Consider the following 12,444-nt stretch of genomic DNA (forward strand, 5'->3'; position numbering starts at 1 on the left):
CACACTCGGTTACCGCTCGACACCTTGGTTCTCCACACCAGGACGCCCGAGTTGTCCAATGCTGCTGCGCAGATCCTGCAGTCCGGATTGTGAGCACCCCGCTCGCGGCACTCCTCAGGCAGTGAACGCAGGAAGCAGGCCACTGCCACTCGCCCACCGCCAGCCAGCGAATCTCTGGTTTCTTCGGCGGGGAAGGCCACCCCACTGCTCCTGCTTCCAGCTGGGGTGTGGGCGCTCTTAAGTTTCCCCGCACCCTCGGGCTCGGAGTTGCACCCCGCCGCTGCTCCACTGCCTCAGATAGGCTTGGGGGGGGGGGGGGATTGGAGATCAACTCCCGCAGGGCTGGGGGGGGGGGGCTCAATTTTCGAAAAGAAACGCCTGGGGAGGAGACCGGCTGAGACCCTTCAGAACATCTCAGCGCCCCCTGGTGGCTCCCAGTGTTAGTGCGTTACTATTTTAAAGATACTACTACATCATTATGGCATCCACTTGGGGACTGGCACAGGGGGAGGAGCACGATCACGCTGACCCACACATTTGTTGCTCAGTTCACATCACTCTCCGCACCCAAAGCTTCCACCCTCGCTTTGGACTATCATTTATCCCTCCCTGTACCCATTACAAAAGTGTGTATTTATAGGGTAAGGTGAACTGGTCATGTTCGTTTAGATCTTTCATGGCCATTGGTTTTATGGTTGGTGGCCTGAGGTCACCTATCACGGAATTTCATGGGTCTTGGACTGGGTCACTTGTGGGTGCTATAGCTCCTGGTGGGCTGGGTGGGGATTGGTGGTCTGCTGGTGGCCTGGCTGTGATGAATGCATGCCGCGAGGAGCCTGGTGCTGTCTCATGGCCTTTCATGGTGCTTTCCTCTCTGGGATAACAAATAATTGCTACAGTTAAGGAAAAAAGGGAAGTTTGTGTGGGAATTAACAGCATGGTGTCTGCTCTCAGCATGTGGGCCTGTGCAGGTTTCTCCGCTGGGCCCATGTTCACCACGCAGCCATGCAGGACTGAATGCATCTACCATAACTACAAAATGGCGTCTTTATATGCGTGCACTAAATTCATACATTGCAATATTGTGATTGTGCAGTGTTTCCAAGCAGAGCCCTCTCTTCCCTGGTACATCACACATCTGTCTATGGGACTCTCCTCTATAAAGCACCTGGGAGGGGGAGGGGGGGGGGGGGGGGAGTTTAATTTCGTTACCAACTAAGTCCTCAATGTTAAGATCTCTGCCAGAACGGTCTCCAACTACCCATATCTTGAAAAAATTAAGTGTGGGAAAAGATGCAGACGATATTAATTTTATTCTGACAGGAAATGTGGCTAAACTGCATAGATTGATATGATACATTATTTATAACACACTTAATACCCAGAGGTTTCTAAGCGCAGACCCAGGGATTGAACCTGTGGTGCTCCGTGTTGTCTTGCTTCCAAGGCGAGCATGTTGCCCCCAAGCTATCGTCCCGAGACTGTTGGGTCTCGGGAGGGTATTGGCTCAACAATTGTAATGTCGATTTATAATTCACCTGTTAGTCAAGTCAAGAACTGGCACGGTGTCAGTGTCTATCAGACTCCAACATGCAAACTTTAGATCTCCATATACAGAAAGAAACAGACCGCAACTCAGTGCTGTTACACAATAGCCAACAACCCAAAGTATTGATGGAAAATCTACTGTATAGCCAATTTGTGGACATAAAGTGCAATTGTACCTACACAGAGGGCTACAAGGTACACGTCAATGCTTTGCTAGAAAGGTTTGCAGATGGGGGTTATCCCTCGAAACTTTTGAACCGCTCAGCCAAAAAAGCATCCTATATTAATAGGGAAGCCTGATTAACAGACTAGTATGCGTGACAACTTTCAAAACACACGGCACAAATAAACACATTTATTAGAAAACACTGGAGTTTGGTAAAATGCACTGGTTGCCTGACAATATCCACAGTTTGCTCCAAAACTAGAAAAAAAAAAAATAAAGTCACAGATCCCATAGTGCATTCCAAATTTGGAGCACAGAAAGTTACCTCTAATTCTAACTCTAACTGGAATGTGCAGCATACACCAAATATTGTACATTTCCCATGTGGAAACTGTAGTGTATGCAAATTTATCATCAAGTACAGTGTTCGTCCACAATGAAATACATTGGACACTGAAGACCCACACTAATTGTAACACCAAGAATACAATATACATGAAATCTTGCACATGCTCAAAGCATATATCGACATGATCACCCGAAAAGTCAACCAGACTATGCAAACACAGTTCCAGAATTTGCAACAAATTATTATTGGCCCCCTCGGATTCAGCACTACATTGCTCACAATCTGAAATGATTGTGTTTGATCTAGTTAAACCAGACAATGTTTCCATCTTGTATCATCTGCATCGATTTGGGCAGAAATTGAGTCACCGCTTGAAGGCCCATGAGACAGTACTGAATGAGGGTATACATTGGGAAGCATTACTGTTTTAAACTCTAGTATATATGGTCTCTAGTATATATGGTTTAGAACCTGCTGGCCAGTTAAAATGGTTCATACACTTGAATTTCCACAATAATGATATCAGTATCAATTCCCCAAGCTACTCTTTCACATGGGTCTGTCTGTATGACAGAAATACATTTGACATGCACACAGTAGTCTGTGGCTGTGATACCATTTATTATGACAATGGCTGCAGGTTTAAACATCACACTTTGAATATGAATGGATTGACTGAACCCAAACAATATGTTTGACCAACATACAAACACCTACATCAACGTTGGAGCACAGGAATAGGATCATGGTAATAACTCCATTCAGAACTACGCCGACCTAGACTTTCAAGATGGCCCCCATGTGCGATTCACTTAATGCTAAGTGGGCAGTATAGTAGCTTGGATGCTAACACTACAGACGAGTACAAAACACTAATCAGCACCAGCTCCGCCAGCTACACATTGAAAAGAGCAAGCGAAAATCAAGATCCCTTGGATAAGCCTTGGCAAACTTTTCAAACCCACTATTAGGTTATGCTTCAGCGGCTCAGTTGGCTTTTATCTGGTGCCTCCGCGCAAGCAGGCATACCACACTCAACTAGTATAGTTTGTCCTTTAGATGGAGATTCTCATGGTGACGCATGGGGGAACCGAGTAGATTTGCTTGAATACACTAGCTCCATTAGCAGGTAGGCTAAACTGAGGGATACGTTTAGTGGTTTAGAAAACAGATGAACCATTTTGTTTGTTCTTGCCAAACAAAATATGAATAGCCATTAGGAACGAGAGCTCAATTATTCCCTCAGCATGGCTGGGCAACTGGGATCAAAACAGTAAAACCATGTTCCCAAACAAGTCCCCACCACTGAAATTGGACTGCTGCTTTTTTTAATAAAACCAGTGTTTCACTTTGTACAGGACTTTCAAATCATTGCAGTCTTATTAACAATATACAAAAAGTTGATATTATGGTTACTTAGGACTTCCTGCAATTGGAAGGTGCGAAAAACCAGGGCTGGGTCTTACACGTGAAAAAGATGTGGGCTAGGTGCTAGACACCTCTGGGAAAATCCAACGAGTGTCACCCTTCACTATAGGCCGAGCTCAAGACAACTGCTAAATGCAATTCTTTCAGGAATCTAGAGATATATAAAGGCATGCCCGGAAAAAAGGTCCTGAATTTTTTACCCAATTCATTGGGGAATAGTAAACTTTTCTTGGATGGTAGACACCCCATTATGAGCGTTCTCTATATGTACGTTTTAGATCAGGCATACTGCATGGTATACACGTGATTGGTCCCCTCAGAACACCAGTGTGTGCCCACTCAAAAAAAACACTCAAGAAACCCTAATCTATTTCACGTTATGTCCACTTCGAATGGGGCTCAGTTGTAGGTACCTATTACCACTCTTACTTGATATGGGGCTAAGAAGTTTGAGGGGAAACAATGCAGTTCCTCATCAATAAACTGGAGTGGAAAGTGGTATTTGCTTTCTGCCAGGTATGTCCATCGCACCTGGATCTTAAGCAAGTTGATGGGTAATGAGCAATACCATTTGTGGGCTACCTTTGAGGCAGCGAGCTGCTCTCTTCTCACAGTATAACCAGATTCAGAAAATGATCTGAGGCTGCAAGCTCTGCTCTCCTCTTAAGATCCAAATCTACAAATGCCTTTTTAACTTGTTCCATTTCCCCCTACCAAGTTCATGGTCTTCGCTCTGTGGAATTGTATGTGCTTTTTATTGTATTTTATGTCAAGTCATTTTATTAATTGTGATTGTGTTCTGTGCTAAAGGACCATTCCGAATAAAGCTTAACAATATAATTTTGTAGATACATAGATCTCTAGATCACCTTTCCCCATGAAACATGTACACCCTGAAGATTGCTGGCCAAAGAATAAATACGCCCAATTAGCCGAAACTAGAGTTGGAACAAATAGAACAAAAGAGCAATTGTACGTTTTGAATTTTTTGATTTCTGCATATAGTGCATATTCTTGGTGTTTGAATCAACATGAGACATGAAGTAATCAACATGCATCCCCTTATGCATTATTCATATGTGTTTAATGTTGATGTATGTTAATTGTTTCATTTTGTACAGAGGTTTTTCCTGTTAATGTAGGCACTGTCTTTTGGGGTTTTGGTTGAGGGGGTTATTACAATGATGTATGTTGTAATTATCTTTTGTACTATAAACACAGCACTATAACTGATGATTTTTTGTATAAAAAGGTTGATATGAGAATGAAATTATCATTTTTTCAAATAAATTAACTTATGTTATTTGACATTTATATAGCACTCTATACATCACTGGTATGACCTCAAAGCGCTGGTAGGTTGAACGCCCTCAGGGCCGTAGTTCAGGTCAGTTGAGAGAATAAGGTGTTGTAGGGTGCTTGGGTGCTCCATTTGTGTGCAGCTGATGCAATTGCCTGATGGTAGCTGCATCCTAGCATTAGGTGTGGTGGTATTGATGTCAGTTGAATGTGTGCAGTCTGGCGGGTGAACACCAAGACTGGGTTCTGGCTGCGTTAGGCCTGTAGGACGCATGTGTACATCTAAGCCGGTTTGTCATGGGGTACAGCTGCGGTTTATAGAATGATGAGGTGTTTATGTGTTAATGTTCATATGTGACCAATTTATCAAGGGGTATAGCTGCACTCAAATTGAGTGATGGTGTAGAGAAGGTAATAAGCGTAGTGATATGGGAGGTGACAGTGGGTTGAGTTATGATCTAAAACATAGATAAGTAACTTACAGAACTATCTCAGGAGGAATGTTCTAGTTGTGAGTAGAGCGGGTGAGAGCAATTCTAACTGTGCAGCGCATGCACCCGAGTCATCGTGCTACCAGAACGGGTACTTTCAAGATGTGAGATAAAGTAGCTTACTAGATGTGAATCAATCTTGCAAGAACAATTCCTAAGCGTGTAAATAAATCACAGCATCATAGCATGCACCCTCTAGGTTTAGTGAATCGTAGTAAGACCGGTTCTAGGAGAACAGCACAGGCAGGCGATGCAGGCTAGGAGATTGAAAGTACCATCAAAGTGGGCATTTTCTAGGTTTGGTTGAGTGCAATGCTAATAGTTCCTAATCATTTTCTAAGTGTGAGTCAATGTAATGCTAAAAGTTTCTAGCAATTTTCTGACCGACGGAGGCTAGTAAATTCACAGTACTATCAGAGTTTGAGAATTCTGTATGGTGGGAGAGAGGCCCAGGTCCCACAATACACCACGTTTCACCATACAACAGACAAAGATGTAGGCCATACCTAGACTAGTGTCCTGCAAAGCTGTGAAAAAGCCTAAGTTTCAAAATACACTACGTTTCACCATATAGCAGATAAAGATGGAGGTTAGACCTAGATATGAGAGTCGTATACAGTGGGATAAAGGTCTATGTTCCACAATAGGTGGGTCTCAACATAACAGCCAGAGACGGAGGTCACACCAAGATTCGAGAGTCATGCAGAGCAGGAGAGGGGCCCAGGTATACCAATACAATATGCATTACTTACCGTAAAAGCATTTCTGATGGCTGTATCTGCTTCGATTCACATGCTGTGCATATGGTCCGACATCCAGTGGTAACCACAGAGTATTGCATCTTTTCTTTCGAGAATCGAAAGGAGACGTCGACATGGGCGTGCCTGTAACACTATCCCTACGTGACGTGTATTGTACCCAAGATCCCTCACGCGCCAAGGTCCCTCAGATTGTATTTTATCTGCCTAGAGGGAGCCTTATGACTATCATGAATGAGTACAGAAAGGAGAATGTGGTAAGAAGTTATATTCCTGTGAATAGACTAGCAAGCAGTACCCAGAGTTAGAGGTGGGTTGTGGGAAGAAACAGTGAAAAGATTTTAGTACTGCCTGTCCCACCTGAAAATCAGACCTAGAATGAGTGTCTAGGCCATAGTGTTTTGTAAAGGTGTGTACAGAACTCCAGGGTTGCCGCTTTGCAAATGGACTCCAGGGGAACATTTGCAATGAATGCTATGGACGCCCCAGTGCCTCAAGTATAATGTGCTCTAGGCTTGAAGGGCAGCTCTCTCTTAGCAAGACTGTAGCAGAGTGTGATGCATTTGACAATCCATCTAGAGATAGTGGATTTGGAGACTGCATCTCCTCCTCTTCCTGCCGCCACCGAAACGAAAAACTGATTAGTCTTTCTTAGTGGTCGAGTTCTTTCCATGTAGAACATGACAGCTCTGCGTACATCCAGTGTGTGCAGGGTTCTTTCTCCCAGACTTGAAGGATTTTGAAAGCACGTTGGTAGACCCATCGACTGGTTCTGAGTCAAGTAAATGAGTTGGGTTTAAAACAATTTGTGTGGGAGAGCAGTTAATCAGGTTAATGCTCTGAGTTGCACCAGATGACAAACCGTTTCCATTTACTGGAATAGCAATACCTCCTGTTCGGTTTTCTTGACTCCCTGAAAATGTCCATACATCTCTGAGGGAGTTACAGGTGCCCAAACTCTATGACCTCAGGAGCCAGGCCGCCAAGTTCAAAGTCTGCGGGTATAGCGGGTATGGGTGAAGCATCTCCTCTGTCTTGCGACATGGGGATAGGAACATCCCCAGATGAGCGAACCAGGGTTGGCTGGCCCACATGGGGGCCACCAGTATCATTGTGACTGGTTCCTGGTGCATCTTGTGCACGATCTTGTTGAGAAGGGGAGTCGGGGGGGGGGGGGGGGGTGGCATAGTCAAATTTCCCTGAACATGTTATCCAGAGTCCGTTCCCATTGGAGCGGTTCTGGGGGGTATGTGGAGGCGTAATCTTGGCATTGAGCGTTCTCCAGAGTTGCTAACAAATCGATCCCTGGGAAGCCCCATTCGGCGAAAACATTGGAGACGGTGTCTCCGTGTAATAGCCATTCGTACACTTATGGGCAACGGAAAGTGTCTGCTGAATAAGTCTGCCAGAAGATTGAGTTCCCCTGGAACATGTTGTGATAACAGGAACATGTTGCGTTTGAGAGCCCACTTCCAAATGTTCTAGGACAGTTTGGACAGCCCTGGAGAATGAGCGCCCCCTTTTTTGTTCAGATAGTACATGGCCGTGGTGATGTCTGTGAGGATCAGGATAGTCTTTCCCTGTAGTTGTGCCTGGAAAGCTTTTAGTGCTTTGAACACTGCCAACAGTTCCAACAGGTTTATGTGGTTCGATGCTATGTCTGACAACCAAACTCGGTGCGCTGTTTGTTGAAGCAGGTGAGCTCCCCACCCTGTAAGAGACGCGTATGTGGTTAGAGTGGCTTCCACTGCGGGGGTGGTGAAGGATTCCCCCTTCAAGAGGTTCTCACTCGACCACCACTGCAGCGAGAGAACGAGGGCCAGAGAGACAACCAGTAGATCGTCCCGCTGGCTGACACGACTGGCTGTTGAGCCACTCTTGCACTGGGCGCATGCGCAGGTGCGCGTGAGGAACCAAGAAGATACACAACGCTATCATTCTAGCAGTCACATCGCTTTGCGTACCGTCACCTCACGACTGGCTACATACTTCGAGATTTGAAACATGTTTTGAACCCTGAGAGGGGAAGACAAGGCTGTCCTTTGTTCGAATTAGAGCCCCTAGGAACTGTTTGACCCAACTGAGGTCTAGGCTGGACTCCTTCTCGTTGATAGATCTTTTATTCAGCCTGGGATTCTCTATCATCTTTTGGGTATTTGACAGACATGGTTCGTAAGAGTCCCCGGTTATGAGCCAGTTGTCAATGTAAGGATAGACCGGGATGGATTGCCTGCGCAGATGTGCGGCTGCCACCGCTAGTACCTTTGTAAATACCCTTGGTGCAGATGCAATGCCGAAGGGTTGTACCTTGAAATGATGCTTGTCTTGTATCATAAATCTGAGGTATTTTCTGTGCGCTGGCAACATTGAAATATGAAAGTAAGCATCTTTCATGTTCAGTGTTGCCATGTAATCCCCCTGTTATAGCATTAGAATTACTTCCTGCAGAGTGACCATGCAGAACTGTTGTGGCTTTACAAATTTGTTCGCTGGGCGCAGATCTAAAACAGGGCGGATGGTTAGATCCTTTTTGGGTACAAGGAAGTACACTGAATACATACTTTCTTTTACCTATGACATGGGTACGATTTCTATGGCTCCTTTCTCTTGTAGTATCTCGACTTCCTGAAGAAGTATGCGAAGATGCCCTGGTGTCAGTCGTCTTGCTCGTGGAGGTCTGAATGTTGGGGACTGCTTGAACTCTATACAGTAGCCGTGGGCCACGGTCTTTAGCAACCACTGGTCTGTAGTTATCCCCTCCCATGCCTGAAGGAACAATGTTAGGCGGCCCCCGACCGGGAAGGCATGGAAGGGGACCCGAATCTTGGGGTCATTTTGAACCCGCGGCCGGGAAGCCTCTAGGGGTAGAGTTCCGGCCCCTTCCTTTCCCACGACGCTGACCCCTTTGGGGATACAGGGTGGTGTATCCGCCATTTCCCTGTGGAGACTTCAAATTGTTTCCGGAGGAATATTGTTGAGGGAAGCGTTGGCCACGAAAAAGCCGTTTGGACCCAGATCCTCGTCTTGTAGAGGGTCTTTGTGTAATTTGATCCAGTGTTCTCAGGGTGTCATGCTCCTTTTTTTGCTGTCTTGAGGGCCTAATCGACCGCCTTCCCAAACAGGTTGGAATCTTCCACGGGTTTATCAGTGACGCTTGCGTTTCTGGCTTGAATCCAGAGTTCTGTAGCCACGCATGTCTCTTCAGGAGTGTGCCCTGAGCCAGGGATCCACCAGCCGTTTCGGCAGAATCCAAAGTGTTCTTAAGTATGCTTTGGTTCACTTGCCTGCCCTCAGTGACAGTGGTGAGGAGCAAGTACGTAGACGTTCGGGAACCTCCAGTATGCCTTCCTGTAGTAAGGCCCACTGGGCATCGGGGTAGCTGGCCAACAAGGTAGTGTTGTTGGGAATATGTGTTGAAAAACGTGATTCTCTCCTCAAGGGCGTAGAGTCGTTTACCTTCCTTATCAGGGGGAGCCTCGCCGGTTGACAAAGGGAACCCTTCCCTCTTTTGTGTAGTAGTCACCACCAGAGAGTCTGGGGTGGAGTGACCTCTGATATAAAGAGGGTATGAGGGAGGACGAAAGTTTCTATTCATAGGGCGAAACCTCTTGTGAGAGCAGGTGTTGATAAGGAGGGCGCCAGATGTTTATTAATTGAAGGAGGGGAATAGCCTGGCTAGCCAGTGGCTTCTCCTTGAGAATGTCCTCAACTAAGTCCGTTTCGGGGACAGCTTCTTCTGTAGCAATCTTAAAGTGATCAGCTGCTTTACGCAACATCACATTGAAAGTCAATCGATCATCCACTGGCGGGGGTTGTTGCCTAGTGGGGGTGGACTGGGGAGAATCCAGAGACAGGTCATCAGGTTGAGGGTCACCCACATCTGGGTTCTCCTCCCAGCCCTCTATGGGATCATGCAGGTATTCAAGGTTGATGAAGACCTCATCCTTAGTGTCTGCAGGAATGTCTTCTTCAGTTAAGTTATAGTTGTATATATCCTCTTCTAAAGAGGGGTCAAAAAGCCTTGGAAATTTTGCTTTGGAGTCCACTGGGCTCTCATCCCTTGGCCTCCTTGGTTTGGGTGGTTCTCAACGGGAAACAAACCTGTCCAGCCTTTCCATGCAGTTCTCAAATGTCTAGTCCAAACCAAAGACCTAGAATGGTCTCGAGGTGGCAAAAGGTTCTGAATACATTAATCAGTCGAAAAACGTTGAGATTTTAGTCTCAACATAGAAGACACTTCTTCGCCCCCTAGAGAATTCCTCCTGAGGGACCGACGGATGTGCAACGTCTCTGTGCATCTTTCGACCTATGGGTGGGTTCCGGTACTTCCCTTAGGCCATCTTTGGACCTCGGTGGATCCTTGGCCTTTTCTGTAGGCCTTGGAGTATCCCATGACTGCCGTTTGAGAATCGGCAGAAACAATCCTCGCTAAGCTGTCAGCGACGTCCTCCGCTGTGGGGAGGCGTGTAGCCTCAGCCTGCGATTGCAAAGGCAGAGCCGGGGCCTTTTCTTCGACGGCAGCCTTTTTCGGTGGTGCCGTTTTCAGCGGAATCGGAATCCCAGTCTCGCTGGATGCCTTGTAGCGATGCGTCTTGATGGAACCTGGTACATTAGGGGTAGCGCCCTCTGTTGATGGCCCGGTCGCTAGGCGCATATGCGGGGAGGGCTGCCGATACGGACGGTCAGCAGGTGCCACCGGAAGTTCTGGTGTACCCATTGGCATTGAAGTCTTATTCGACCTGGCCGAAGATTGACTTAGGGTTGTGCGTTTTGTGCTGTGTACAAGTTTGTCTTTGTTGCCGATGTGGTGTGCATTCCCCATAGCAGTGCCTAAGTCGTGTCTACCTGGGCCAGGGACAGACAATGCGGAATGCGAGTGTTCTGTCGAAAGGTCAACAACCTCCGGTTCGGAGATCTGATTATTACTCTCACCGTCGTCACATTCGGCGGCAGCGGGAGAAAATTCAGCCTTCGACATACCGTAGGCCGCCCACCGTTTGACTCTACGCTCCTTTAATGTCTTAGGACGGAGGAGCTTACAAGCCGTGCATCCTTCTTTCTTGTGATGAGTGGCAAGCACCGGTTACACCGTCTGTGCTTTATCTTTCCAAGGGAATTTGCTCTTACAGATATAGGGCAAAACCTAAATGGAGTCCTCTCCATAGCTGAGGGTGGGTAGAGTAACGAAGACCAAAAGGGAAAGACGAACGAAAGGGAAAGGCATTCTCTATTTGTATAGAAAGGTCCATCCCGACCCGACTCTCCCTACTGTCTAGGCCGGTGGAAGGCCCGGCCACGTGGTGTGCAGCACCGACCGGATCAATGTCCGTCGAATTCTGAAGGTCTTCGGCAGAGGTCTGGAACTGCCGTCGAAATAAGGGACGGATAGGGGGGATCTGATTATTTTATATAACTATTTGACCAAAGGTCGAGGGGACAATAAGCAACGTCTTTGACGAGTTCCGCATCAAGGCGACCAGTATGCTGGGCGGAACAATCAATCAGAGGGACCTCAACGCGTGAGGGATCTTGGGTACACTACACCTCAAGTAGGGATAGTGTTACAGGCACACCCATGTCGACGTCCCTTTCGATTCTCAAAAGACAAGATGCAATACTCTGTGGTTACTACTGGATGTCGTACCATATGCACAGCATGTGATTTTAAGCAGATTACAAAAATCAGAAATTACGTTTCACCTTACAATAGACAAAGGGGAGGCTGTACCTAGATTTGAGAGTCCATGTTTGCTTAACATTCACAATTCTATCTAAGTGTGGGACCTGCCAACACCCACACTATTCAAGTGTGGCATTTGCTAACATTCACAATTACACCAAAGTGCGACATTGCCATGGTTCACAGTTGCATCGAAGTATGGCGCATACCAACATCCAGAATGCTATCCAATTGTGGCATTGCTAACGTTCACAGTTCTATCTTGATCCGGCGCATGCTAATGTTCACAATTCTATCTAAATGTGATACGTGACAACCACAATTCTATGTAGATGGCAGGCTAATGTTCACAGTTCTATGTTATGATGTAAGGTAATGTAGAGTGGCAGAGCATTCCGGAATAGAGTGATTGCTCTACTCCCTACCCATGCCACACTTTGGGAGTTGCTGCTGACACCTGCAGGCACAATCTGGAGCCGCCTCTGTGGGAGCTGCCCTTTGCCTTGGGGCCCTTAGCCGCAGGGGCTGCACGGGCAGAAAGCTGCCCTGGGAAGGTCAGTTATGACCAGGTGGATGCACCCATCAGGGGAGGTGGGCGGGTTGGGAGGCGGGTGTACGGGACAGGGACTAAGCCAGACACAAAGGACTACACCCTCTGGAAGCAGGCGCTCACAGAAAAACAGGGTCAGAAGCCACAAAAACACTAGACAAACCCACAAGATTAG

General features: G+C 46.7%; 1 protein-coding gene across 5 annotated transcripts in view; it reads right to left on the reverse strand.

Annotated features, from left to right (window-relative positions):
- Window positions 1-12,444, reverse strand: part of LOC138488148 (TATA-binding protein-associated factor 2N-like) — a 530,913-nt gene that overhangs the window by 173,156 nt on the left and 345,313 nt on the right. The gene's annotated exons all lie outside the window — the stretch shown is intronic.

The sequence above is a fragment of the Ambystoma mexicanum genome, chromosome 9 (assembly GCF_040938575.1).
Source record: "Ambystoma mexicanum isolate Mex_15411 chromosome 9, UKY_AmexF1_1, whole genome shotgun sequence".
NCBI classification, from domain to species: domain Eukaryota; kingdom Metazoa; phylum Chordata; class Amphibia; order Caudata; family Ambystomatidae; genus Ambystoma; species Ambystoma mexicanum.